At 38.1% G+C, this 26577-nt stretch overlaps 1 protein-coding gene and 1 non-coding gene across 2 annotated transcripts in view; one reads left to right on the plus strand and one right to left on the minus strand.

Annotated features, from left to right (window-relative positions):
• The window catches only part of NKAIN2 (sodium/potassium transporting ATPase interacting 2), a 1132096-nt gene that overhangs the window by 93556 nt on the left and 1011963 nt on the right, over positions 1–26577 (minus strand). The window lies entirely within an intron of this gene.
• Positions 13450–13522, plus strand: TRNAC-GCA (transfer RNA cysteine (anticodon GCA)). Its single transcript has one exon. It is a non-coding gene; the product is annotated as a tRNA-Cys (tRNA).

The raw sequence follows: 26577 nt of genomic DNA on the forward strand, positions 1-26577 counted from the left end.
AGCAGAAAATAGCAATCTTGTTTTCTTTCAAAATGATGGTCTTGTTAAAAATAAGAAACTCACTGCAGGGAGTATAGAGAGCTGTCAGCTTAAGGCCAACCTACCTTTTAGCTGGTAATAAGAGAATGCACACTTGGCTCCTGATCTCATGTTCCTCACGCTGGTCATCTCTCTCTTTCAATTTATGTACAGAGCTCATGGTTGTTGTAAGGTTGTGTATTATAGATGTCTTTTCTGTTTTGACTTTGTTGTCCCATGATCTTTCTTTCATATAATTCCCTACATAACCTCCACATTCACACCACTGTTATGTTTCTGTAGCAATGCATATTTTATGCTCTCTGAATACTTTCTGTACAGTACATTTGCACTTTTATAATCTTTTTGTTCACTTTTAATAACCTCTCTGCAGTTCTATCCTGAATTATGCCCTCTAAAATATGTTCCTATTGTGGTTTTAGGAGTTTTTCTTAGCCTATTACGAAGAAATCTCATGCTTTACTTTCATTTTGCTTGTGAATTTAAACTATCTTAATCTTGAATGGGATATTTTTCTCTGAAGAACAGTAAAATGTTTGTGTATTTTTCCTAGAGGGGGGAAACAAATAGAATATGAATCTCCAGAGTCTGCTCTCTTATAAATTGCAATACTACTAAACAGTGCAGCTTCTATCTGATTTGACTCTTTGTAAAATTTTATTTGCATATATTTCAAAGAGTGCTATATAGCAACTGCATTGATTATATAAAGGGGAAAAAAGTATCTATTCCTCCTTCCTTGAAAATTTAATAACATTATTTCTCTCTCTTCATCTCCCTCTGTATGTATATACACACAATTTATAAACACACGTGTATATATACACATATTTAATACATATTTTATATATGTATGTGTACATTCTTAATTTTTATAAGTAGATAACTATTTTTATAGATAGATAACTGAGGGAAGAATTCATACCATATTCTGATTGTTGAATATAGTACTAGGCCCATAGTAGGGAAAAATAAATGTTTAGTGAATGAATAATGAGTGATTAACTACTTAATCTAATCTTTAAAAAATTACTACATCATGGCATTTTAGCAATTCTCAAGCTTGTCGTTTTGAAATAGTTGTGATATCCTGTAAGGTCATTTAACATTTTGACCCTAATGTCATCCACCTAATCTCCCACTGACATCCTCATTGATGGCAGTCTTAATATGAGAATCAAATAACATCTATGAATGTTTACCAAGAACAAGGAAATATGCCAGGGTAGAGGAACAAAGGCTTTTCCTTAGAGTTCCGATAGTTTTGTGTGAGAAAATGGGGAATAAGCAGTAAAGAAGAAATAATCAAACTGTCTGTTACATGAACCAAGTGAGTCAGTTGGAAAAGAAGTAACACACATATTCACAGTAAGAGGTTTGCAGGTGTTGGTGAAGCTTCATGGAAGAAATACTTTACTTTCGGCTAAGGACTGGGATGCCTTGAGTGAATCTGAAAAAAACATGACTAAGTAAATCTAAACCAAGACTCTGGTGTGGAAGGCATTTCAAAACAAGCCATGGCATTTAAATTTTATATGGGCAATGGGAGGATACTAAATTTTTTTGGGTAGGATAGGTGGTAAAAATGCAATGAAGTTTGCCTTGGAAGAAAGATAGATGACAGTAGATGGAAAGAGCTGTAGGGAATTATTGCAATAGTTAAAATAGTAGCATAAAATACACATTACAAAGGATCTGATGAATGGGTGTAGACAATGGAGACCCAAGAATCTGAAGGAATATGAAGATTTCAGAAATGTCACCAAGGTGTATAAACTGAAAGAACTGAGTAAATCTGGTAAAGGAGATTATTTGATTGAATATTTGATTTTAATAATTGTTACAGGCTAAATTATGTCCCCTCAAAAGATATGTTAAATAAAACCCTAACCCCCAACACCTGTGAATAGGATGTTATTAGGAAACGGGGTTTCTTATGTATAAAAAAGTTTCAGTTCAGTTCAGTCACTCAGTCGTGTCCGACTCTTTGCGACCCCATGAATTGCAGAATGCCAGGCCTCCCTGTCCATCACCAACTCCCAGAGTTTACTCAAATTCATGTCCATCGAGTCGGTGATACCATCCAGCCATCTCATCCTCTGTCGTCCCCTTCTCCTCCTGCCCCCAATCCCTCCCAGCATCAGGGTCTTTTCCAATGAGTCAACTCTTCGCATGAGGTGGCCAAAGTACTGGAGTTTCAGCTTCAGCATCAGTCCTTTCAGTGAACACCCAGGACTGATCTCCTTTAGGATGGACTGGTTGGATCTCCTTGCAGTCCAAGGGACTCTCAAGAGTCTTCTCCAACACCACAGTTCAAAAGTTTAGGTGAGGTCAATAGTGTGAGTCCTAATCCAATATGATTGGTGTCCTTAAAAGAAGAAGGAAATTTTAACGCAGAGATGAGAAGGCCCCAGAACAAAGAAGCAGAGATTGGAGTGAAGCAGCTGCAAGCAAAGGGTTACAAAGAATTGAGGGTCATCCTTTCCAGGTGGTAAGGAACCCGCCTGCCCATGCAGGAGATGTAAGAGACATGGGTTCGATCCCTTGGTTAGGAAGATCTCCTAGAAAAGGAAATGGCAACCCACTCCAGTATTCTAGCCTGGAGAATCCCATGAACAGAGGAGCCTGGCAAGCTAAGGTCCATAGTATCAGAAAGAGTCGGACACGACTGAAGCTGCTTAGCACGCATGCACACAACCGGAAGGCAGGAAGAAGCAAGTGAAGGGTTCTGCCCTTAGGTTTCAGAGGGAGCATGACCCTGCTGATGCCGTGATTTCAGATTTTAACCTCTAAACCTATTCTGCTGCTCAGTCACTCAGTTGTATCTGACTCTCTGTAACCCTTTGGACTGTAGCCCACCAGGCTCTGCTGTCTATGGGGCTTTTCAAGTAAGAAAAAAAAAAAAGAAGAAAGAATTGCTGGAGCCAGTTCCCATTTCCTACTCCAGGATTTTCCTAACCCAGGGATCAAACCGACATCTCCTCTGCCTCCTGAATTGCAGGTGAATTCTTTACCTTCCTGAGCCATCGGGGAAACCCCCCTAGAATTATGGGAGAATACATTTTTGTTGATGTTGTTGTTTTAAGCCATCCAGCTTGTGACACTTTGTTGTGGCAGCCCTAAGAAATATGAATAGTAATGCTGAGCCTGTGCAGGATGTTTATTTGGAAATATTTATCAGGTTATTAAAGACAATAATGAAATTAATAAATGGGTTTAAGGCTAGAAGTTTTTAAGCCACTTAACTGAGGTTGACATTTTAAAAGCTGTATGTATTTAATATATACAACTCAGTAAGTTTGGGAATAAATATACACTTGTAAAACCATCATCACTACCAAGGTCAAAGTTCTGTCTATCTCCTCCCCAAATTTCCTCCTATCCTTATTATTATTATTTATTACTAGTAGTATGTAATAAGTAAGTATGTATATAATAACTAGTAGTGTGTTGTGGTATGAACACAACAAAAGATTTACCATCTTAGAAAATTTTAATTATACTAGTATAGTGTTGTAAGCTATTGGTACTGTATATATAATAAGTCTCCAGAACTTCTTTATGTTACATAACCAAAACTTTGTACACTGTGACCATCACCTTCCAATTCCCCCATCCCCCAGCCTCTGGAAATCACCGTTCTACTTTCCTCTTCTCTGAATTTGGTTATTTTAGGCTCCACATGCAAATGAGATCACAGAGTATTTGTCTTCTGGGTGTGACTTACTTCACTTAATGTAACGCCCTCCATTCCATCCATGTTATCACAAATGGAAGACTTTCTTGCTCTTTAAAGGCTGAATAATATTCCATTGCATTTGTGTGTGTATCATGTTTTCTTTATCCATTTATCTGTCAATGGACATTCAGATTGTTTCATATAGTAGCAGTTGTCAATTATGCTGCAATGGACAATAACGCTGCAGGTTTCTCTTTGAGATCCTAATTTCAGTTTCCTTATACCAAGAAATGGGATTACTAAATCTATGGTAGTTCTATTTTTAAATCTTGCCTGGAAAATCCCATGGATGGAGGAACCTGGTAGGTTATAGTCCATGGGGTCGCAAAGAGTCGGACACGACTAAGCGACTTCACTTCTTATACTGTTGTCCATCACGGCTGTACCAGTTTACATTTCAAGTAGTAGGGTACAAGGGCTCCCTTTTCTCCACATCCTTGCCAACATTTATCTTTTTCTTTCTAAAATAATAGCCATGCTAACAGGTATGATGTGATACCTTATTGTGATTTTCATTTACATTTTCCTGTTAACTGGTGACTTTGAGCAAATATATTTGTTGGTCAACTATATATCTTCTTTGGAGAAATGCTAATCAAGACCTTTGCCTGTTTTTTAAAATTGGATCATCATCATTATCATTTGCTATTGAGTTGTATGAGTTCCTTATATTCTTTGAAAATTAATTCTTATCAGACATACCGTTTGCAAATATTTTCTCCTGTTCTGTAGGTTGCCTTTTCACTTTGTTGATTGTTTCCTTTGCTGTGCAGAAGCTGTTTAGTTTGAAATATGCATGAAGTCTGAGTTTAAGTGAGAGTTGAAACCATGAGGATGAATGAGTTTCTTAAAGGAGAAAGCTAACACAGAACCACAGTCAAGGCTTTGGTCAGCGGTGTGTGGAAATTCTCCAAGAGAAAAGGCCTAATATTCAGCATTTGCTTATTCCACTGTGTAAATATTCCCATCGTGGCTGATGTTACTGGGTTGCAAAATTCACAAGAATTTAACAGTTGATTCCTTATGAGCTGGTATGAGTTGTTTTCCAGCTTACCACTGCTGTGGTATGTTCATATTTAGGGCACATATGGAAGAAATGGTATCACTGGATGAGATAACAAAGTGGCTAGACAGGCATTAAGACTAGGATGGTGAATTATCATGAAGACAATCATAAGAAATATTTTTAAGAGGATGATTTAGGCCTCCTCTCTTTTATTGCTTATTTACATCAAATATTAACAGTATAGCTGTGCTCCTTAGAAAAACTAATCTACTATTTGTTTCTCCAACATGCTATTACTTTTCTTTTTAGTTCTATACCTATTAGTAGTAACAAAACAAAAGGACAGTGGCATTGTTTTTAAATAGCTAAAATTTCTATAGTGAGTGCTATGTGCTAAAATGCTTTACACAAATTATTTCATTATTCATCACAATGCCACAATTGTTGACAGATTATTATTATCCTAGCTTCATAGCTGAGGATAATGGGGGTACAGAGAGTATAATATTAGGTCCTCCCTGTCAGAACCAAGACTCATGAAAGGCTGTTGGATTCAAACTCAGAGGCCTGCAGAAGTGAGAGAGGGAAATACTTGAGTGGACTTGGCCAACTGCAAGTGCCACTCTATTGTCACAGAATGTTGCTGTGTAGAAATAAAAGCTCTGAATCACAGAATGTAAGACTTTTCAAAGGAAGTCAGAAATCCAGATTTGAATGTGAATTTTCCATTTTAAAAATGTTGCTCAAATTTTTATCACTTAAACATCTTGGTGGCCAGAAAACTGTGAGTATGTGCCATTAGATTAAATTCTGTACTATATTGATTGTGCCAGTCAGCCTTATAAGAACAGTGGAGAAGGCAAGAGGAATAACGGTGGAGGAAACTTCATAGATATTAAATACCTCTTGTGAAATATTTTCAAAAGTCTGAAAGAAAATTCCTGTGCAAAATGTATAAAGTGCATCTTATGTGTAAAGTACATTATTATCCTTTCTGTGAACGGTGACATAAGCAGAAATGCTCTTATAGCCTTTATCTACCATTTTTGAGTTGATTTCAGTTCTTTTCAGTAAATATTGATGAAAATTACCCATTTAACTCTGTACTTTGAACTAGGTGGTGTCTATCACTTGCCTGCTACAAATTTTCTTGACATTCCATCAACTTTCCTCCTTTCTTTCCACTACCTGCTCTTGGAGTGTCAATCAAGTTAGTCAAGGTTGGTTAGAAGGCCTCTTCTGAAAGTTCGTTTTGGATGTAAGCTGTATTTGTCCTTTTTTTTGGTTTGTTTTTGTCTCACCACATGCACAGCATGTGGGATCTTAGTTTCCTAACAGGAGATCAAATCTGTGCTCCCTGAAGTGGAGTTGCAGAGTCTTAACCATTGGACCATCAGGGACTTCCCTATTCTGGTTTGTAGGTTACCTGGCTTCTGTCAGGGAGAAATGGTGGAAAGCACTGATGAAGTAACCTGAGGTTAGATTATAAAGGGCCGTACTAAGGAATCTGGGCAGTGAGGAACCATTTAAGGATTTTAAGCAAAGGACACAGCATTGTGAGAGCTAAACTTAAAGAGGTGACTCTGAATGAGTCACTTTGTAAAATACAGTGGACAAGGCTAGAGGCAGGGGTTCCCGGGATGAGGCTGTGATAGCAGTTCAGAGGGAGATAATAAAACCTAGCAGAGATAATAGCACATAGGATCAATAATTGAGAGAGAGATATACTTAGAGTGGAACTGACACACCCGTTGGATGTGGGAAATGAGGGTCATAGTCTAACACTGTTGTTAGAGACTGAATGTGTGTGTCCCCTGCTCCCTGAATTTGAATGCTGATGCCCTAACCTCCAGTGCTTTTAGGAGGTAATTACAGTTAGATGAAGTCATGAGGGTGAGAACCAGGTTTGTTGGGAGTAGTGCCCTTTAAGAAGAGACACCAGAGGGTTGGCGCTTTCTGTTGTGCGCGCTCTGAGTAGAGGCCGTGGTAGCACACAGCAAGATGGCGGCCATCTGCAAGCCAAGAGGAGCGCTAGCGTCAGAACCTGGCCTCGCTGGTACCCCGATCTCAGACATCCAGCCTCCAGAACTGTGAGGAAATAAGTGTTGATTCAGCCACTCATTTGATGACATTTTATTATGGCAGCCAGAACAGACTAATACAACTATGTGTTATTGCACAAATCATCCCAACTTTAGCCATTAATGGTTGGCTCTCTTGTTTTTTGACATACACCTCAACACTGTTGGTTTAAATCTATGGACCTATTTCCTTATTTTCTGGTATTATAAGATATCCCAGGCTCAATTTGTATATTTCCTGCCTTGTTCCTAGAAACGTACTATTTTTTTTCAGGACCCCTGGTTCTGCTTGTTGGAGAATAGATTAGAAGCCAGTATTTGGGCATTAAATATATTCATTTCCATGGGGGTGTCATTGCTTCAGGTCCTCTTAGCTGGCAGCAAGGAAATATATGTGTATTTAGTAACTGCATAGTAACTGTGTATATGTACCTATGTGTGTATATATGTGTAACTGTATATATATTTATATATGTGTGTATCTGTATTAAGCTAAACATGAATTCATCCTGATGTCTGCAACTCTCTTCTATTAGATCATCCTAGTCTTCTTTCCTCATTAATCTGGAATCTCCCACTATAGCAGTGAGAAATCTGGCTTCCACCATCTACAGCCTTTTACTTAATTGTTCATTTTCAGTATACATGTGTAGCAGTATTAGAATTATGAACCTGTGCTCCCATGGGAGGCAGCTTTATCAACTAGAGTACAATGCTTATGTGCAGTTTCTTTTTCTTTCAGTCTTGCAGATTCATTTTCAAAGTTACTCGTTTCCAAAGTTACTTAGGTCAGCACCTTCCCCATCCCCTTCACTGAAGTTGTTTCATATATTTGTAATGGAGTTCATATCTCTTCTTACAACCTGCATTCATTTCTGGGATCATGGAACCTTCAAAATATTTTTTCTTACACTGAGGTTTACTCTTTATGCTCTAATGTGGTATGGGTTTCAATAAATGCATAATTTCATGTATCTGTCATTAATATATCATAAAGGATAGTTTTGGGCTTCCCAGCTGGCACAGTAGTAATCTGCCTGCCAGTGCAAGAGATGCAGGAGATGAACATTCAATCCCTGGGTCAGGAAGATTCCCTGGAGGAGGGCATGGCAACTCACTCCAGTATTCTTGTCTGGAAAATTCTCTGGACAGAGGAGCCTGGCAGGCTACAGTCCACAGAGTCTCAAAGAGTTGGACACAACCGAGTGACTGAGCATATACACAGCTTCAAGTTTTGGTAAAATCAACAGTTTTTTACATTCTTTTTTACACATCAGCTAGCAAGAGGTGATGGAGTGATTGTTACAGGAACTCCCTTGCATTAAACAGCTCCAAAGATACTATAATATGCAAGAGGCAAGAGGTGGCTATGTTGAATTTTTTTTCTTTTTTTTTTATGTTGAATTTCTTATGGAAATACACTAATAAAAAGGTAAAACAACTAGATGTTGAAGAACTGAAATTCCTGTTGTGTGCATGTACTGGTGACTTGCAAGAGTTACTGCTGTTTATGATATAAATAATTCTATGATACACTGTTTTAATCCATGTTGATGATAGAAGTGTTTTGACCTCAATAATTTTTTTCTATAGTCTTAAAATTTAGGGCAGTAGACATTTAAGATTCTTTTGAATATTTTATATCTATGTATGTGTATATTTTTATGAAAATTATATTCCTTACATAACAATTTTCATTGTTATACAATGTAAACTTCAAAAGAACAGGAAAATTTATATAAATAATTCCCTGTATTTAGCTCTACTCATTTGGAAAAGTAAATTAAGTATTAAAGTTGGAAGATCCCCAGATGATCCATTAGAAATTGAAATTGATTTTAACTTATTTTATGGTATTATTTATGGTGCTTTCCTTCTGCTTCAACTCAGTCCTTTGTTTCTACCTCATATAGCTGTTCTTTATGAGAAAGGTGTGATTTAAATAATGGCAATTTGCTAATAATGTGGGGATTGACTGCACCTATTACTGTAACTACTAAGTGTTGTTCTACAACATGCAGAAGTGGTGACAAATAATATAAATTGCAGTTTTTAAATAGATGCTGTACATAAAGTGGCAATATGCATAGAGTAAAAATCAGTAATTAGGGTTTGAAGTAGCTAGCAAAATGCTTACGTCTCATCCAAGGTGAGCCAAATGCTTATTGGGTGCTCACAAGGTTCTTAACATTATGGTCTACTTTGCTGTGACTATTGTCTGCTCCATATTTCCAAGCCACACACTGAAAACAACCATAAAAGTATAATCTATACTTCCAGTGTAAAAATGCCTTAAGATCTGTTAAAGGCAGCCAGTTGATAAACTCTTGTCTGTATTAGAAATTCATGTGAATTGAAAACCACATCCTAACACAGACAGTTCTGACAAAGATCCTATGAGTCTAAGAAACTCATGATACTTTTCTGGTCATTGAAAGTTTGCTCCTGATTGCATTTGTGTGTGTGTGTGTGTGTGTGTGTGTAAAGAGTGCAGGAGCAGTAATCAAATACCATTAGTTATCTGGTACTTATCATGCAGGGAAAAAATGTGCATAGATCAATGTGCTAAGAAAACCTTTCATGACTAATGAGTAAAAAATGTCATTTTGAAACCGCTCAGCAGTTTTGGTAACAGAATGAGCTTGCACTGTATCCTAAGAAATGCATGTAAGTGTCTAAATGTAAGAAATGAAACCACATCAGGACTGAAAGAAAACATGGTAATTGTTCTTTAACATAGGTAAAGAAAGGCTTTCTCTGACTCAAAATTATAGAAGGAAGAATAAGAAACTGTTAATAACTTGGCTATACAAAATTAACTTCTTCCCATCACCATGAAAAACAGTGAAAACATTCACAATGTACATGACCGACAAAGGGCTAATATTTGTAACATATAAGTGAAGTCACTCAGTCGTGTCCAACTCTTCACGACCCCATGGGCTATAGCCTACCAGGCTCCTCCATTCATGGGATTTTCCAGGCAAGAGTACTGGAGTGGGTTGTCATTTCCTTCTCCAGGGGATCTTCCCGACCCAGGGATCGAACCTGGGTCTCCCGCATTGTAGACAGACACTTTACCATCTGAGCCACCAGGGAAGTCCCTTATAACATAAAGAATTCCTAAAAATGGAGGGCATACTCTTTATATTGTAAAGAGTTTTATTGTTTATATTGATACCCCAAAGGTAACATCTTGCAAAACTACAGTAAAATATCACAACCAGGATATTGACATTGATACAATCAACTGGTCTGATTCAGGTCTCACCAGTTTTACTTGTACTCATTTGTGCCATTTTTTTTTTTTAACAGAGAACTACAGGAAAATGAAATTTTTGAGTCTCAGTCTCCTCATCTATAAAATGGGGAATAATAATGCAAACTTTGCTAGGCTCTTGCAGGGATAAAATGAGCTAATCACATAGCATGCTTCCTGCAGTCTTGGTACACAGTGACCATTCAGCTATCCCCTCTTCCATCCATCATGACCCGAGCCTCTGTTTTTATCGCCCTTTTAGCCCTGTGCTTAACGCTCTCCTGTTTCTTATTTCAGCAAACTCTGTCCTATTCCTCTTCTCCCCATAAGCCTAAATCTCCAGTCCTTACTCTTTTTTTTTTCTGTGGTACCCAATATGTTTCAATGATCCCTTCCTGTCTGGACCCCCCAGAGCTGAACTAGAAGTCTGTTCACACTCAAGAAGTAAAGGGAGAGCTGGAGAAGGTGGCCCTTCATTGTCATCGCAGAGGAAAATGTGTATCTTTCATCTCTGTTTTGAAATTCTATAGAGAAATACGTTGATAAATGTAGGTTAGAGCAATGATACCGTACTATTAGAATGATAATGTATGTGGGGTAAGTAGTACATTTTGTAAAGTGTTGCCCGAGATCCATTTATTATATTCATTCTGACAGCAATGCTAATTTAATACTTCCTGTGTGTTCATTGTATGTGGACTTTATAGACACTGTTATGTAGATACTGCTCATAGTTATATAGGCATTATCTAGTGTTACATTTATATTGTTAAACAGACACAGAGTAAGCAGTGATTCAAGATAGTTTCTTAGAAGAAAGGCAGACAGATGATTAGCAACGGCTGTAGTGATGTGGTAAAAATAGTTCCTACCCTCATGAAGCTTCTTAGTTTTTACTTGACAAAGTGTTCTAGGGTGTAAATGACTGCTTAAGCTTTCAAAACGTAGACCCCTTGTACCCTTTGGAATACTCCTGCTTTAAAGGAACTGTCATAGCCAGGTTTGGATAACAGAGGAAAATCAACTTGGCATATGATACTCAGGGAGATATAGGAAAACCAAGAAGTCCTTTCTTTAAAAGGAAGCTAGACTAGAACAGGGAACAAAAATATTCTAGGATGGTGAAGTCTAAGTAAGAGAAAGCCCTCAAAGCTTAACATCAGAGGCTCAAGTCAGTTTGCTAGTATCTGAATTGTGACCAAGAGTCGGCTATTTGTGGTAGTTGTGATGGGAGGGCACTCTGGATAATTCAAAGTGAATTACATAATGACGGAACATAATGACTCATTCGGAAAAATGCATGTACCAGAAAGGGGGCCTAAGTCAAAAACTATAGAGAGAAGAAAGAACACTTCAGGCAAACAGTAGCAGTTTGTCAGTTGCACCAAAAATCATTCCAGTTTTATAAGAGAGCCTCAACCCTAGAAGAGCATCGTTATGAAAAGGGAGTAACTCACTTTGGAACAGGAGGAATTTAGGGAAGATTATCCAGAAGAACAAGAAAGCTAAGCTAAAGCCAGAGTCTGTGGAAGGATTTATGGACCCAAGGGGACTATTTAAACCTAGACGAAACTAACCCAGCAAACTCGGCTTAATTAATTCATGCATTTAGAGTTTGATTCTTTATTACATGCAACAAACTGTGTTAAACACCGAGAGATATGCATATAAATAAAACATAATCCCTATCCTTATTATATTATTAATGAACTATGCCCTATCTCTGTAACAGTGTTGCAATTATTATCTAAATAAAATTGAAATAAAATGAGCAAAGGGAAGAAGCATTGAAGAAAGGCAGGGACACCCAGTAGAAGGAGAAATAACTTGAATTTTACCCTTGAGTTGAAGGCACTGAAAAGAGAATATGAACTATATTCTAGTAAAGATATAATCATTTCTAATATCTGTTCTTTGAATATCTCTGAGAGCAAAGTTTTCCACACCCAATTGGCAACTGCAGTTGTTAAGTTGTTAACTTGTCCATCATGGACAAGTTGTGTGCCTTCCCGGGTTATGCTCTGGTTTATTTCAGTGGTTGCTCCGATCAGAAAATTCTTCATCAATTTCTAAAAGCCACCTAGGGGCTTAGCATTGCAAACCTCTAGAACAGTAGACTGTTTAGCTGGAAATGATATAAACGGGAACAAAAGGCAGCCAGTCTTTCTGGCTGCCTCAGTGTTGGCTCATTGGATTCCATGGTTCAGTGACTCATATCTGAACAGTATGAAACTTTATCACAAAGAGTTTTATTCTGCTTTAAGCCTGCAGATGAAAAGTAATTTAGTTCATATGCTGCAGTGATGCAAATCAAAACCCATAACATTTTTATTAATTGCTGAAAGCAGACAGGGTTTCAGAGGCACAAAAGTACCAGCACAGAACTATAGAAACACAATAAATCTGAAGGCTAGGTTTGGAAAGATGCCCAGTGTTTTGGAAGTGAAGGGTCTGCTTATACATGATTTCATAAATGTAATTTTGCTGATGCAAAATCAGCACAAGTAGTTTAATTTTAAGAAATTCCTTGGCGTAAACTAAAGCTTCTTAATTCAAATCTGGACATTAAGCAGCTTTTAACTGATTTTTCCCTTGCAGTGAAAACTGACTTTATTCCTGTTCAGCCCATGTTCCTACCTGCTGTCATTTTGGACACAATTTCATTTTAGTCCGTAAGGTCTCTCATAATAAACAAGTACCTTCCCAAACAGCTAAGGTCTAAGGCATTATCTATACTATTTGTAGAAAACAAACAGTGCCTAGCACAGTCATCAGTGTGAAGACTCAAATAATCATAAAAGAACTGAAATTTCAACCCTGACTTTTGCTGCTCAAAAGAAGGGAAATGGATAAAAATTAAAATAAAAATATTTGCAGGTGCAACAGTAAGTCAGAGATCTTTATATATGTCACATACACACGCATGCGCGCGCACACACACACACACATGCACATCAGATGACCATAATGAAAGTGCTTGTAGTTCTCCATCAATTCAGTGATGATACGGTAACATTCAGCAGCACACTATAAAGTGTCACCGAGTGGCTCAGGGACTTCGTTGTGTTTGCAGAGTTATTGGTTGTTTCTGTGTCAATTTCCTTTATTCAGACTGCAGGTGAATAGCAAGTATTCTATGCTGCACAATATCTCTAGGATGGGCTAGGAGTTTTCTTTCTACACTGAGGTCCTTTTATACCACATCCATCCAAAATAGTGAGTGGTCTGCCAAAAGTCCTCAAAAGAATCAGCTGAGGAACTTGTTAACGTTCCTCAGGCCCAGTTTGATTTGATATTTGATTCAGTAATCAAATATTACAGGGCTTCCCTGGTGGCTGAGACGGTAAAGCGTCTGCCTGCAATGCGGGAGACCCAGGTTCAATCCCTGGGCCAGGAAGATCCCCTGGAGAAGGAAATGGCAACCCACTCCAGTACTCTTGCCTGGAAAATTACATGGACAGAGGAGCCTTGTAGGCTGCAGTCCATGGGATTGCAAGGAGTTGGACATGACTGAGTGACTTCACTTCACTTCAGTAATCTGAATGTTTCTACTAATAATATGTGGATCAGGTGATTCTAATGTATGTCATTTGCAAACCACACTTTGAAAGAGTGTCTAAAATTTCAGGTATAAAAATGCTGTTTCACACCTATTAGGATGACTACTATAAAACAGGAAAGAAAGAAAATAACCAGTATTGATGAGGATGTTGAGGATGTGGAGAAATTGGAATCCTGGTACATTCTTGATGGGAATGTAAAATGGTTTGGAAAACAGTATGGTGATTACTTAAAAAATTAACAATAGAATTAAGAATATGATCTAGTAATTCCACTTTGGGGTATATATTCACAAGAATTGAAGGCACAATCTTAAAGAGATATCTGTATACCTGTGTCCATAGTAGAATTATTCACAGTAACCAAAAGGTGGAAGCAACTCCAGTGTCTATTGACGATGAAGTGGATGAATGGATAAACAAACTGTGGTATATACATACAATGAGTATTATTCAGTCTTAAAAAGAGGAGAAATTCTGACACATACTACGACTTAGATGAGCCTCGAGGACATTATGCCAAGTAAAACAAGCCACACAAACGGACAAATACTATATGATCCCACTTACATGAGGGACCGAAAGTAATCAAATTCATAGAGACAGGAAGTAGAATGGTGGTTGCCAGGAGCTGGTTGGGAGAGGAATAGGGAGTTATTTTTTGGGTACAGAGTGTTAATTTTACAGATGAAAAGAGTCCTGGAGATTGGTTACACAATGTCGTGAATGCAGTTAGCATTACTGATCTATACACTTAAAGCAGTTAAGATGGTACATATTCTCTTGTATTGGCTGTGAAAGAAAAGTGAAAATGGATAGCAGTTTGAAGGCGAACAAGGATTAAAAAGATTCCTTGAGTGGAAGTGTCTTGAAAAAGAGAAAACAAAGAAAGGACTCTGTGGAGGGAGAAACGTTGATAATGCAAGGACATTAAATATAATTTAACATATGTAAAATATATTTGTAATTCACAAGTAAAATTTGGCACCTAGTAGGTTTGCAATAGCCTTAATCTTTCCATGTATACCTTGCATCAGAGAGTGAATTAGGTAAAATGTTGAGGTACTCTAACTTTCTATCATTCCAAGACATAAGAGAAAGTGGATAAGTGTCATAATAAAAATCCTACTTAACCAACTGGAACTGTGCTAATATTGAAATACTGAATAGTTTATTATCAATTTCAGATATGCCCAATGTAGAAGAAAGTTCAGTTCATTGTGCTTTCCATGCTTGAAAATGAAAGTGAAGTCATTCAGTCGTGTCCGACTCTTTGCGACCCCATGGACTGTAGCCCACCAGGCTTCTCCGTATATAGGATTTTCCAGGCAAGAGTACTGGAGTGGGTTGCCATTTCCTTCTCTAGGGGATCTTCCCAACCCAGGGATTGAACCCGGGTCTCCCTCATTGCAGGCAGATGCTTTACCCTTTGAGCCACCAGGGAAACCCCATGCTTACTCCTGTTCATAAAATGCATTGATGATATTGATTCTTTGAACAAAATGGCGAATAATATTCCTTAACATAATAATCTTGGCAATTCTACTATATGCTGAGGAGAATGAAGAATAGAAACTTCAATATTGGGATCTGGATTTAATCTTGTCTCCTCCAGAGTTGAGAAATATTCTCATCCTGAAGCTTGTAAATCCTGCCTTTCCTTTCTCCAAGCAGAGCAACCTAGCTCTGGGCTGCTCTGGGCTCCAAGGACGTGAGGTCACCCCATGCTGTGGTGCTTCTCTGCCAGCACAAAGCAGGACCAAACATCCATTTTTTAGTCTGAATGGCCAGCCTCTCAGGTCTTTACTAATGGTGCCGAGAGCACTATTGGAACACTGGGAAATACATGCTATTTCCACTAAAATTTTAAAAATATGCTTGACACAGAGCTGGGGAGTGTTTGAAAGGTAGCAATTTAGATATTTTAAGATTCCAAATAAGCCTGTTTTGGCACAGGTTTAAATTATTTAAACCACACATATGTCTTTTTCTCATTATAATTTGTTCCACTTAATTTGCCATAGCTTACAATTAATTGATCTACCTTCCTGTATTTAATGGGAAGCAACAACAAGGAACTTGTCAGTTGTTGGTCGAGGTGAGAGATCCCAAGTGAGTCCTGTGAATCATCAAGAGGACTAAAATTTCCTGACAGCTGTGTTGGTCTTTGCAAAAAGTTGAAACGCTCCACCCATCTATTACTATAGAAGACTCTGACACATGATCTTTGTGCTGCTTAATTACACATTTCTTTTCCACTCCAGTTAACATATTTCACTTATTTGTCATTTCTAATATTTTAGCTAAAATTATGCCATTTTCTTCCTTTCAGTTTGACTGATAGCAGAAATTTTGATTGCCAGGAAAAAAATAACTCAGTCCTCTAAAGTAAAAATGAGGATCTAATCAGCAAAAAGGCCTGAAAGAATCTGACATTCTCTTTAGGAGATGATTGGCTGCCCAGATTGTGTGTGGGAAACTTGCTTAAGTCTCTGTTATTTGATTAACTTGTAAAGGCTAAGATCAACTGACAAATTCAATTATACATTCAAATTATATTTCTAAATTGGCTTAATTTTTTAAAGTGATGAATGAACCATAGGGGAAAAATTCCATTACATTGTGAATGAGAAGGAATAAGTCCCAAAATTAATGGTATGCCAGTGCACAAGACTTCTCTATTTCTCTTGATTAGCTGGATAGGTTTAATAAACAGGTTGATAAGTTTATTGGTCAACTGTGGTGTTTACTTTCTAGGAGAGAAAGCTCTTTAGGGTACAAAAGAGAGAAAAAAGTGATGTGTCCTTGGAAAAGTAATAAAAGTCCTCTTGAGCTGATTTTATCTTAGTAAAGCAGATCATAAATAAAGAAAACTATTTGTCTACAGATTGTCTTGAAAGGTACAGAATTTGCTAATGATTGCCTAGTAGGAGCAATTCAGGAAGAAGTCATTGCTGATTGCAAGAGACATTTCTGAGTTGGATTCTAATACAGTAACATAGTGATAAGTAATGTGTTGCTAAACATTTGCCCCCTCTGGAGACTTAATGTACCATAGTCAGGAAAAAAGAGAGAAATACTCTTCATATACTCTCCTATTAAAGTTTGAACAATTGTCAGCACTTTAATATAGTAAATTTCAGTTTTATGGAATAGGTTGTGACCAAGACTATTACATAATAATTGATTTTTACACAAAATGGAAATTAGTAATTTATCCCAAGAATGTTATTGAAAAAAAATAGTCTATTTGGTTAACGACAGATGATAAAGCATACTACTATTTCTCCTTTTTCCATGCTGATAAATTAGCACACACAAAAAATCAATAAAATTACATTTAAACTCGTAAGTATTATTTAAATCTTCTTTACTAGTCAGTCATTTTTGTCCATCAAAAAGGGCACATTCAATTGAATTTTTACTCTATTAACAAATATTTTGGATTGAGGCTTACTATTTTTTATTCTTTTTTGTCTGCAAAATTTAGATGATTTAAATTGACTTCAAAAGAGAGCACTTCCCAACCAACCACCTATGAAGGTAGTTGTGAAGACAGGCAGGATACAGTGTTTGGAACCTTTTTGTTTCTTGCATAAATATCACTTTTGAGCACTTATTTTCTGCTAAGACATGTTGCAGATGAGCAAACAGGGGCTAGAGAAGTTAAACATGTACTAAATCATACAGCACATTGGAGTCTGAATGCTAGATGGTATAGTTGCAAAGTTTATGAATTTTCTCATAGTATTTGGTATATTAAAAGACAATGAGCAAAAAGTATACATAACAGTTCATAGCTGCATTATTCATAGTAGCCGAATAGTAGGACCACCCAAATGTCCATCAACTGAGGAATGAAAAACAAAATGTGGCACATTCTACAATGGAACATATTTGACCATAAAAGTGAAGTAACGATGCATGCTACAACATGGTTGAACCTTAAAACTTTATGCTAAGAAAAATAAGTCAGTCACAAAAGACCACATATTCTATGACTACCCTTACATAAAATATCCAGAATAGGCAAACCTATAGAGATAGAATGTAGACTTCCAGTTTGCAGGGTCTGGAGGAGGCTGGGTTGGGGGGTGGCTGCTAATGGGTCCACCAGACCTCTATTTAGAATGGTAACAGTGTTCTAAGCTTAAATTGTTCTTAGGGTTGCACAACTGTGATTAGACTAAAAGTCATTGAATTGTATCCTTGAAATGGATTAATTTCCTGGCATATGAATTATGTCTCAATTTGTTTTTAAAAATAATTTGGTTATTCAATGTCACAATGATCCCATGCTTTTTCTTCATTTTACAATACTCAATGGATGTGTCCTTAGAGATAAAATCATGTAACTCAGAGATCATTTTTGAATATGCCTGGAAATCACACCTCTCTTAGAATTCTAAACCATCAGCATGTCTCCTCACTCCCCTTTACTCTTTAATTTTACAGAAAAAAATCCCAGCTTAACCCTCTGTCAGTAGAATAGGCACGTTGCTTCACCAATGGCCAGAATAGGAGCATGTTAATGATGCATACAAATCCCAGAACACACAATTAATTCATAAATATAGGCTTTTAATGGTAGAATTCCAGTTATCTTGGTGGGAGAGACATACTTTTAAATATTAATATAATGTGGCTGAATTAACGCTATTCCTTTCAAAGCAGTTACCAAGAGTGGATCACTGCATGCTCTGAATGTTTATTGATTTAAATGCTTATTTTTATTACAGCACTTGTTATTGTCACCCTGGAATTATTTTAGAAAATTTGACACCTTCTCTTGAACAGTGGAAATTAATTCTTTGGGGCTGAATTTTATTTTTGAGATATGACAAAACAAATTTAATGTGACCAGCAATCACATTAGTAATGCCACAGGGGGCTTCAAAAATCAATATCCATCTTGCATCTTCAAAAGATGAATTTCAAATTATTTTGAGTAATTGCTGTGCAATTCATTGATACATTACATGTATTTATTGAATCTCAACAGTTTCCTTAAACACTGGGAAAATGTCCTGTTATATAAGGTGGCATCCATGAAGAGATGAGTAATGAACATCTACTATCTCTGCAATTTATGAAATGATTTTCACAATTTATCTCAAAAATTTGAAGAACAGCTGCAAGTTTTTTATCCTGTTCTAATTGAATGTGAGGAAATTAAATAATAATGAGAAAGTGATAGAGCAGGAATCAAAACTAGATGTGTGTACAATAGTTCTGGACCTTCCTTTTTAGTTAGGATGTTGCATTACAGTTTTACAACACTTTTTTGGCTAACACTCACACATATATAATGGTATTCACCCATTCATTCATTCACTCATTCACTCACACAGAAAACATTTATTGAAGGCCTACTATGAAGCAGGCACTCTTCCAAGTGCTGGTAGTACAGCCAAGAATAAAGACAACCCAGACTCCCTGCTTTCATGGAGGTTTATCACCAAACAGAGAAGATGACGGTACACAAGATAAATTAGCAAAACATGTAGTATGTTAGATGGCACAGGTGCTGTGGAGAAAAATAAAGCAAGATGTGAGGGAGAAAGCCCTGGGGGCTTCCAGAAGAGTTCCAGGCAGAACTCTCGGAAGTTCTAGGAAGAGCCGAGGACGACTGGAGTTTTCTCCGCCTGATCATGGAGAAGTGGTCAACCAGATAAGACCAGATGATGATGGCGATGTAGATCCTATGCTGAATTTGGCTTTGGCTGTAACTGAACGACAAGGGAGAGCCACCGAAGGCTTTTAAGGAGAGAAGTGATGTAATAAAACTCTTGTTTTGAAAGGATGCCCATGCTGTTGTGTTTAGACTGAACCGGGACAAAGGCATATTTCTTAAGGACCCATCTCACTACTTTAGGTTCACAGCAGATATTCTCAGACTTGGCATCGTTAGTGTTCCTCACACCACAGCTTGGACCCATGTGTCTTTTGCTTTGACCATTCAGAAAGCTCTTCTCCAGCTTCCTTACTGTAGGGAATAGTATAAAAAAGCTTGCATGGGAAACCCAAGGTGGAAACTACCCTGTAATTCCTATATCCTGTGGCTACAGTAGATATGAAGAGAAGTCAAAATAATGTCTATTACCTAAATATTAGTCCTGAACCTTGAACTCTGCTCACAAAGCAAGAGGAAATCTTAATTATACAGGTTTCTAGACTCTTTTATTATCTTAATGTTATCTCTGTGTTCGTGTTTTAGAAAATAACCTTTGTTTACCAATAGACCTCAGATCCCTGGTGTCAGAGCCCATTGCCATGAAAAGAGCAAACAAAAAGAAACTTCATCTGGGTGATAAAAAAACAAAACAAAACCAAAAAATAGCTCAAACAAACAACCTACTTGTAGACCTTGCTCGTTTTCTAAGGAAACAACTCTGTAGTGGAATTATTTTAGGGCACATCTTCTTTAGCAACTGTAATCCCTTAACCTAGCCAAATATGTAGCACTGGGACAACAGATTTAGCCAGCATCTAGATGTTACATTTTGCCTCTGGTTCATGTGTGTTGGTGGGGCATGGTGGGGGAGTGTTGAGCGGTGCAGAAGAGAGAGAGGGAAGGAAGCCAGGTGGCAGCTTTGTGAAGTTGGCTGGAAGCAGTGATGAGGGGATTCATGGCAATGGGCTGTCACCTGTATGGGCGACTAGGAATATGTGTTATGACCTGATTCTTTGGACAGATGCTGCTCAGCGGCTCTTACGTGGTCATTCTGCTGGCTGCCTTGGGTGTGACCGTGGCCCAGTGGTGTCCAAACAGCCTGATTTAGGAAAGGGCATGTTTAAGGCCTCTTCTTGGATTCTTCCTAGATTTGCCTACAGAGCAATGATGGTGGGTGGGGGGACGGATGAGGGATTCATGGCACTAGAAGGTGATCATAGCTTAAAACAGACCTTCTGGATCTGACAGCACAGGGAAGGGAGAAGAGATGGAACATGAAGATGGCAGGGCAGAGTAGAGTGGGTGAGGTGGTGCAGCCGCCGACTCTGCTTTGACCTTTGACCCTTTGACCTTTCATCTCCCGCCCCACCCCCTTCCTCAAAGCGCGGGGCAAGCGTCTATGGGATGGCGTCACATGACGCACGCTCACCCCTTCACCCCAACCCAAACCTATCATACCTTGTTCTGGAGTGTGGAGGGCTTAGACTCTACAGCTGATTCTCATTCTTCACAAGTACCAACTCGGGAGAGCAGCACGTGTGACCCGGCAGAGAGAAAAGAACATGGAAAACGGGCTCCGAGGGCTCCAGGGTCCAGAGCCCAAGGTGGGCTGGACTGAAATCCACTCTCCCACTTATTTGCAGGAAGTGGGTGGCCTTCTCGGGGTTAAACTGCCTCATGGATTCTGTCGCCTGGGCGCTCAGCACCCTGCACCATCCTGTTTTCTCAAGGTTCTCGGAATGGATGGCCGGCCGGCAGTGCTCCTCCGACATGAAGAAATGCCGCCTGCCACAACTGCGTTCTGGCTCTCCCCGTTGAAATGAGGAGCCTCCCATTACTCAGGCAGCCATACCCACTTCCTGCTTCAGAGCCTCCATTTCGTGGAAATAACCTGTCAGGTCCCATCTGCTTCATGAAGCTGCCAGTCCCTTGAGAGGAGGACCTCCACTCTGCTCTCCTGTCACACGCTGGAAACCCAGAAGGGAATAATCCTTCCAGTCTGCCAGAAATTGCTTTTGTGATACCAAGGCCTGCCTCGGGGAAGCACAATATTCTATACTCAGATGAAAATTAGATTTGTAAGTACACTGCTTCCTTCCCTGGGTGGCTTGTGAAAGTTCTTCTCACCTTTGTTTGTAGGGAGAACTGCAAGGGCTTTAAATTTATAGCCATTAATAAGCCGGAGTCTGACTAACGCAAATATTGTTTTCCTATATCAGGCAGGTGTGGAGAAAGCCACAGAATAGACAAAAGTCTTTTCATCGGTGAAAAATGAACGTTAAACTTGCACGTCAGCTCCAAGCAGGCAGTGGATTATAGCAGGTGCAATTAATTGCCACTACATTTATTGGAACCTTGAAAACAATTAGCAAGTGTCCTAGTTGATATGACAGACTCATTAATCATTTAATATATTCCTGCAAATTGATTTATCAATCAAACAGCTACCCCTGGTTGAATAACTCACAACTGTGCTTATGGCTCTATTCATAATTCCGGTCTGTTTTTTAAAGGAAACCAAAAGGCTTTAGCTCAATTTAGATCCTTCAGTTTCAATAGCTATATAGATTACACCTCAGTCTCTTGAAGTTAGAACCACTACAGCAATAGGAGGGATTCACAAAGCAGACATTTGAGAGGGTTGGAAACAATGTGTTAGGGGCAGGTATACATTCTTCAGGGGAAGAAATGACATTGACAGAAAGGACTTATTTGGGGGTAATGTCTTGAGGACAATGCAGCTGGGCCCTAGGAACAACTAGACCTTGTCCAAGCCAATTCTGAAGATGCTAAATGAGCAAAAAAGGATTCTTGGAGATATTAACTACTCAAGTCACTTAATCACCCTTCGTATCTCTGCCAACATTTCCTTGACTTTCTATATTGATGATGTGTTCATTGGCATTATATTTTGGAATAGTTTTGATTATCAGAACTATTTTTTATTTAGAGTAAAATTTTACCTCCTACCTCTGGAACTACACAGAATAAACCTTATACTTCTTTCAGGTGACAGCTACTCTAATGTTTCAAAATAGCTATCCTACTCTCTTGAGTTTATTTGGCTCAAGAATGTAATTTTCCATGTATAATGGCTCTAAAATATTTTCCATGTTTACATTTTTTAGATGCATTTCCATTTTTTAAAGTTTCACCTAGCACATGATGTTCAGAAGTGACCAGAGTAACTCCAATGTGGAGGCGTGAGTTCTAACCACCTCCATTGTTTGAAATTCTGAAACGTTTTAATGCAACTTAAGCCTGTTTTGTCTTTATTTGAAACTTTCCGCACTTCACTGACTCCTGATGAGCTGATTGTCAATTAAAAATTTGTGAGACATTTTCCTGTGATCTCTGCTAAATCGTGTACATCCTATCCTGAACTCTATTTGAGGCTATCCTTCAGACTTTCTTAGGAGGGAATAAAGCTTAATGCCAGTTTATTATGGTGATTAAAGGAAAGAGGTTTCCGGATTTGAAAATTTGCTCCTCTGCTTAATAGCCACGACCAGATACAAGGAATTAAATCTTTCTGAGCCTCAATTTCTAACATATAATAGGAATCACAATAACACCTATATCTAAAGATTGCTGTGAGATTAAATGAGCTTTATAAAGTGTTTCTTTGGAGTGCTTGATACACAGGAATCATTCCATAAAATGTGCACTATTGTTATTATTGTAAATGTTCACTCTGTTATGTATCATATTGGGTTTTTTTCCTCCTATCGTTACTATTTCTTTATGTAAAGCAGAGATGAGTATTTTTAAATATAACTAAGACAAAAACACTATAACTTAAGATTTACGCCTCTTTTTTACTACCTACAATAAAACTTGATCTCTCTTCTTATACAGTTAAATATAATGCTATTCTGTTTAACAAGTAGAGCTACTTAAAACAAGGTATATTTAATAAGTTCAGTCATTTTATTAATTGAATTGAACTTTTTTTTTTTTCAGTTGGGAACTCATCAGTTCCAAGGTAAAGTGCTAGGGCCATCTGAAGATCTATTGCCATGTGGTTGCGGTCGCTACATGGAGTGCCTTGATGCTCTTTGGCCACTCAATTATATCGATGGTTTTCTAACTTCTACTATCCTTATTCCTGCATCCAGCTTCTTTAGGTCTGAATTTCTTTGGCCTTGTCAGTTATTCATTTTGTTCTCTGAAATTTGATATCTTCCAATATCTCTATCTGGATTTCCTGCCATTCATTCTTTTCCCCTTGGGACTTTAACGTATTCTTTACCAGCTGAGCTACCAGGGAAGCCCCCATAGAGACAAAATACACACACACACACAAAACAAAAACAAAAACAAAAAACCAACTACCTCAGCTACCCTATAATCAGGCTTCAGTTAGAATGGAATATTGTTCAGTAGCATATAAGATACAATTTTGTTGTTGTTCACTTGCTAAGTCATGTTCGGCTCTTTGCAACTGCGTGGACTGCAGCACTCCAGGCTTCTCTGTCCTTCGCTATCTTCTGGAGTTGGTTCAAATTCACGTCCTTTTGAGTTAGTGATGCTATCTAACCATTTCATCCTCTGCTGCCCCCTTCTCCTTTTGCCTTCAATCTTTCCCAGCATCAGGGTCTTTTCTAATGAGTCAGTTCTTTACATTAGATGGCCAGAGTATCAGGTGGGTTCAGCATCAGTCCTTACAATGCACAATCAGTGTTGATTTTCTTTGGGATTGACAGGTTTGATCCTGACAGTTCAAGGGACTCTCAAGCGTCTTCTCCAACACCACAGTTCAAAAGCATCAATTTTTCAGTGCTCAGCCCTCTTTATGGTCCCACTATCACATCCATACATGACTACTGGGAAAATCATAACTGCACCTATATAGATCTTTGTCATCCAAGTGATGTCTCTGCTTTTTAATACACTGTCTAGATTTGTCTTAGCTTTCCTTCCAAGGAGCAAGCATCTTTTAATTTTTTGGCATAATCACTGTCAGCAGTGATTTTGGAGCCCAAGAAAATAAAACCTGTCACAGCTTCCACTTTTTTCCCTTCTATTTGCCAGGAAGAGGTGGGACCAGGTGCCATGATCTTCATTTTTTGAATGTTGAGTTTTAAGCCAGCTTTTTCACTCTTCCTCTTTCACCCTCATCAAGAGTCTCATTAATTCCTCTTCCCTTTCTGCCATTAGAGTGGTATTATTTGCATATCTGACATTGTTGATATTAAAAGCTTAAGCCTTTTATTCAGACAGCTTTGAATTTGAGTTAGAACATCACCGCTTTTAGGAGTAACCTTGGACTTCCTAGGTGGCCCAGTTGGTAAAGAATCTGCCTGCCAGTGAAGGTGATGCAAGAGACACAGGTTTGATTTCTGGATCAGGAAGATCCTCTGGAGTAGGAAATGGCAACCCACTCCAGTATTCTTGCCTGGATTATTCCATGGACAGAGTAGCCTGGCAAGCTACAGTCCATGGGGTCACAAACAGACAAGAGCACACATACACGCTTGGCTGAGGACATGCCTAAGCCTCTTTTCCTCATCCGTGAAGCAGGGATAACAGTATTGCCTCAATGTTAAAGGCTTGTTTTGATGATGAAGTGACAGAAAGCATTGTAAGATGTTTAGACAGTTCTTGAGCAGAGTTGTTATTAGCTACCACTCAATTAAGTTAAAATATATTGATGTCCCACTAAATACCAGGTACTAGACCACACCAGTGGTCAAAAAAATGGTCCCTGCCCTCAGGAACTCATGGATCAATGGTGCTGTCATTGTCATCATCATCATCATTGTTGTCGCGGTTATTTTTGCCTTGTGTTTGTTGTCATCATCCTTAATCTCTCTAAAGACCCAATGGCCATCAGCAGTACACATGGAAGAATCTGTAGGTACCTTCATTTATAGAATCCACATTCTCTCTAAGCTTTCCTCTTTTGCTTCACAGTTTTTAATGCTATTTTGACTTTTTTCTCTTTTTCTTTTACATGTGTGTTAGTTGCTCAGTTGTGTCCTACTCTTTTGTGACCCCATGGACTGTAGCCTGCAAAGCTCTTCTGTCCATGGAATTCTCCAGGCAAGAATACTGGAGTGGGTTGCCATTTCCTTCCCCAGGGGATCTTCCCGACCCAGGAACTGGACCTGGGTCTCTTGTATTGCAGACAAATTCTTTACCAATTGAGCTATGAGGGAAGTCTTCTTATACATAATACACACTTATTTCCATTAACTATTTTCCAACCCTCCTATTTTGAGTCTTAGTCATTTCTGTCTCCATTAGGTGTTCAACATTTTAGGTTTAATAGCATATCTTATGATTTTACTGTGACTCTAAAACTTATTTGTCTTTTTTTCCCTTGAGAAATCTTTATGTACCTTTTGAAAATCAATACATAATTTGCCTGTTTCTATTTGTCCAATGCCTACATCTTTGTAATTCCCCCCAAAGTTACTGAGAGCACAGCAATCTTATTCACAAACTTTCCCAATACCCCGGGATGCAGTTTTACTAAGCAAGAGACTTGAATCCATGTATAGTTTCTAGGTATTCTTTTTTCTACTTACGGTTCAATTCTGTCTTACCACTGTTCTTTTTCCTCATATCAGTCCATGACAAAGAAGATATGAACAAACAATGCAGATGGGAACTTCTGCATTTTCTATGTCATCTGCTACCATTTTGTCAACAATCTTAACAGTAGGTTATTCCTCCCTTATCTGTATCTTATTCTCAACATACTAAAATTTATTTTTACTATTCTATTTATCTTTCAAAGTCTTCACTTGCTCTAGTTAATAATAACTAAAGTACTTCCAATATTTTATATATGTTTTCCTTTTCAGTGAGAGCTCATAGAGAACTGTCTGCATCCAGATTCAATCATCTTCTAAGTTAACTCTTCCTACTGTTATCAAATTTGTTTTCGTATAATTAGAATTTTGTTCTGAGGTATGTCTATTATAATAGTTTCTTTCCGAGCAATATTTGTTTGAGAGATTTTGGCCATTGACTCCTCTCTATCTTTTAGCAGAAACGTTTTATATTTAAGAGTAGAGAACATATTTGTGATTAAATCTAGCATTTCTTTCCATGGCTGTTATAAACATTAAGATAATATTATCACATTTGCAGAGAGTTGCCATGCTTCCATTTTACTGTTAATTGGTTCTTCTTGGGTGGTTAAAATTAAGTGCAGATAAAACTCACTCCCCTATTGATTCCTCTTTCTGCTAAGAGGCAAAATCATCAG

This window comes from Dama dama, chromosome 28 (genome assembly GCF_033118175.1).
Source record: "Dama dama isolate Ldn47 chromosome 28, ASM3311817v1, whole genome shotgun sequence".
Taxonomy (NCBI): Eukaryota; Metazoa; Chordata; class Mammalia; order Artiodactyla; family Cervidae; genus Dama; species Dama dama.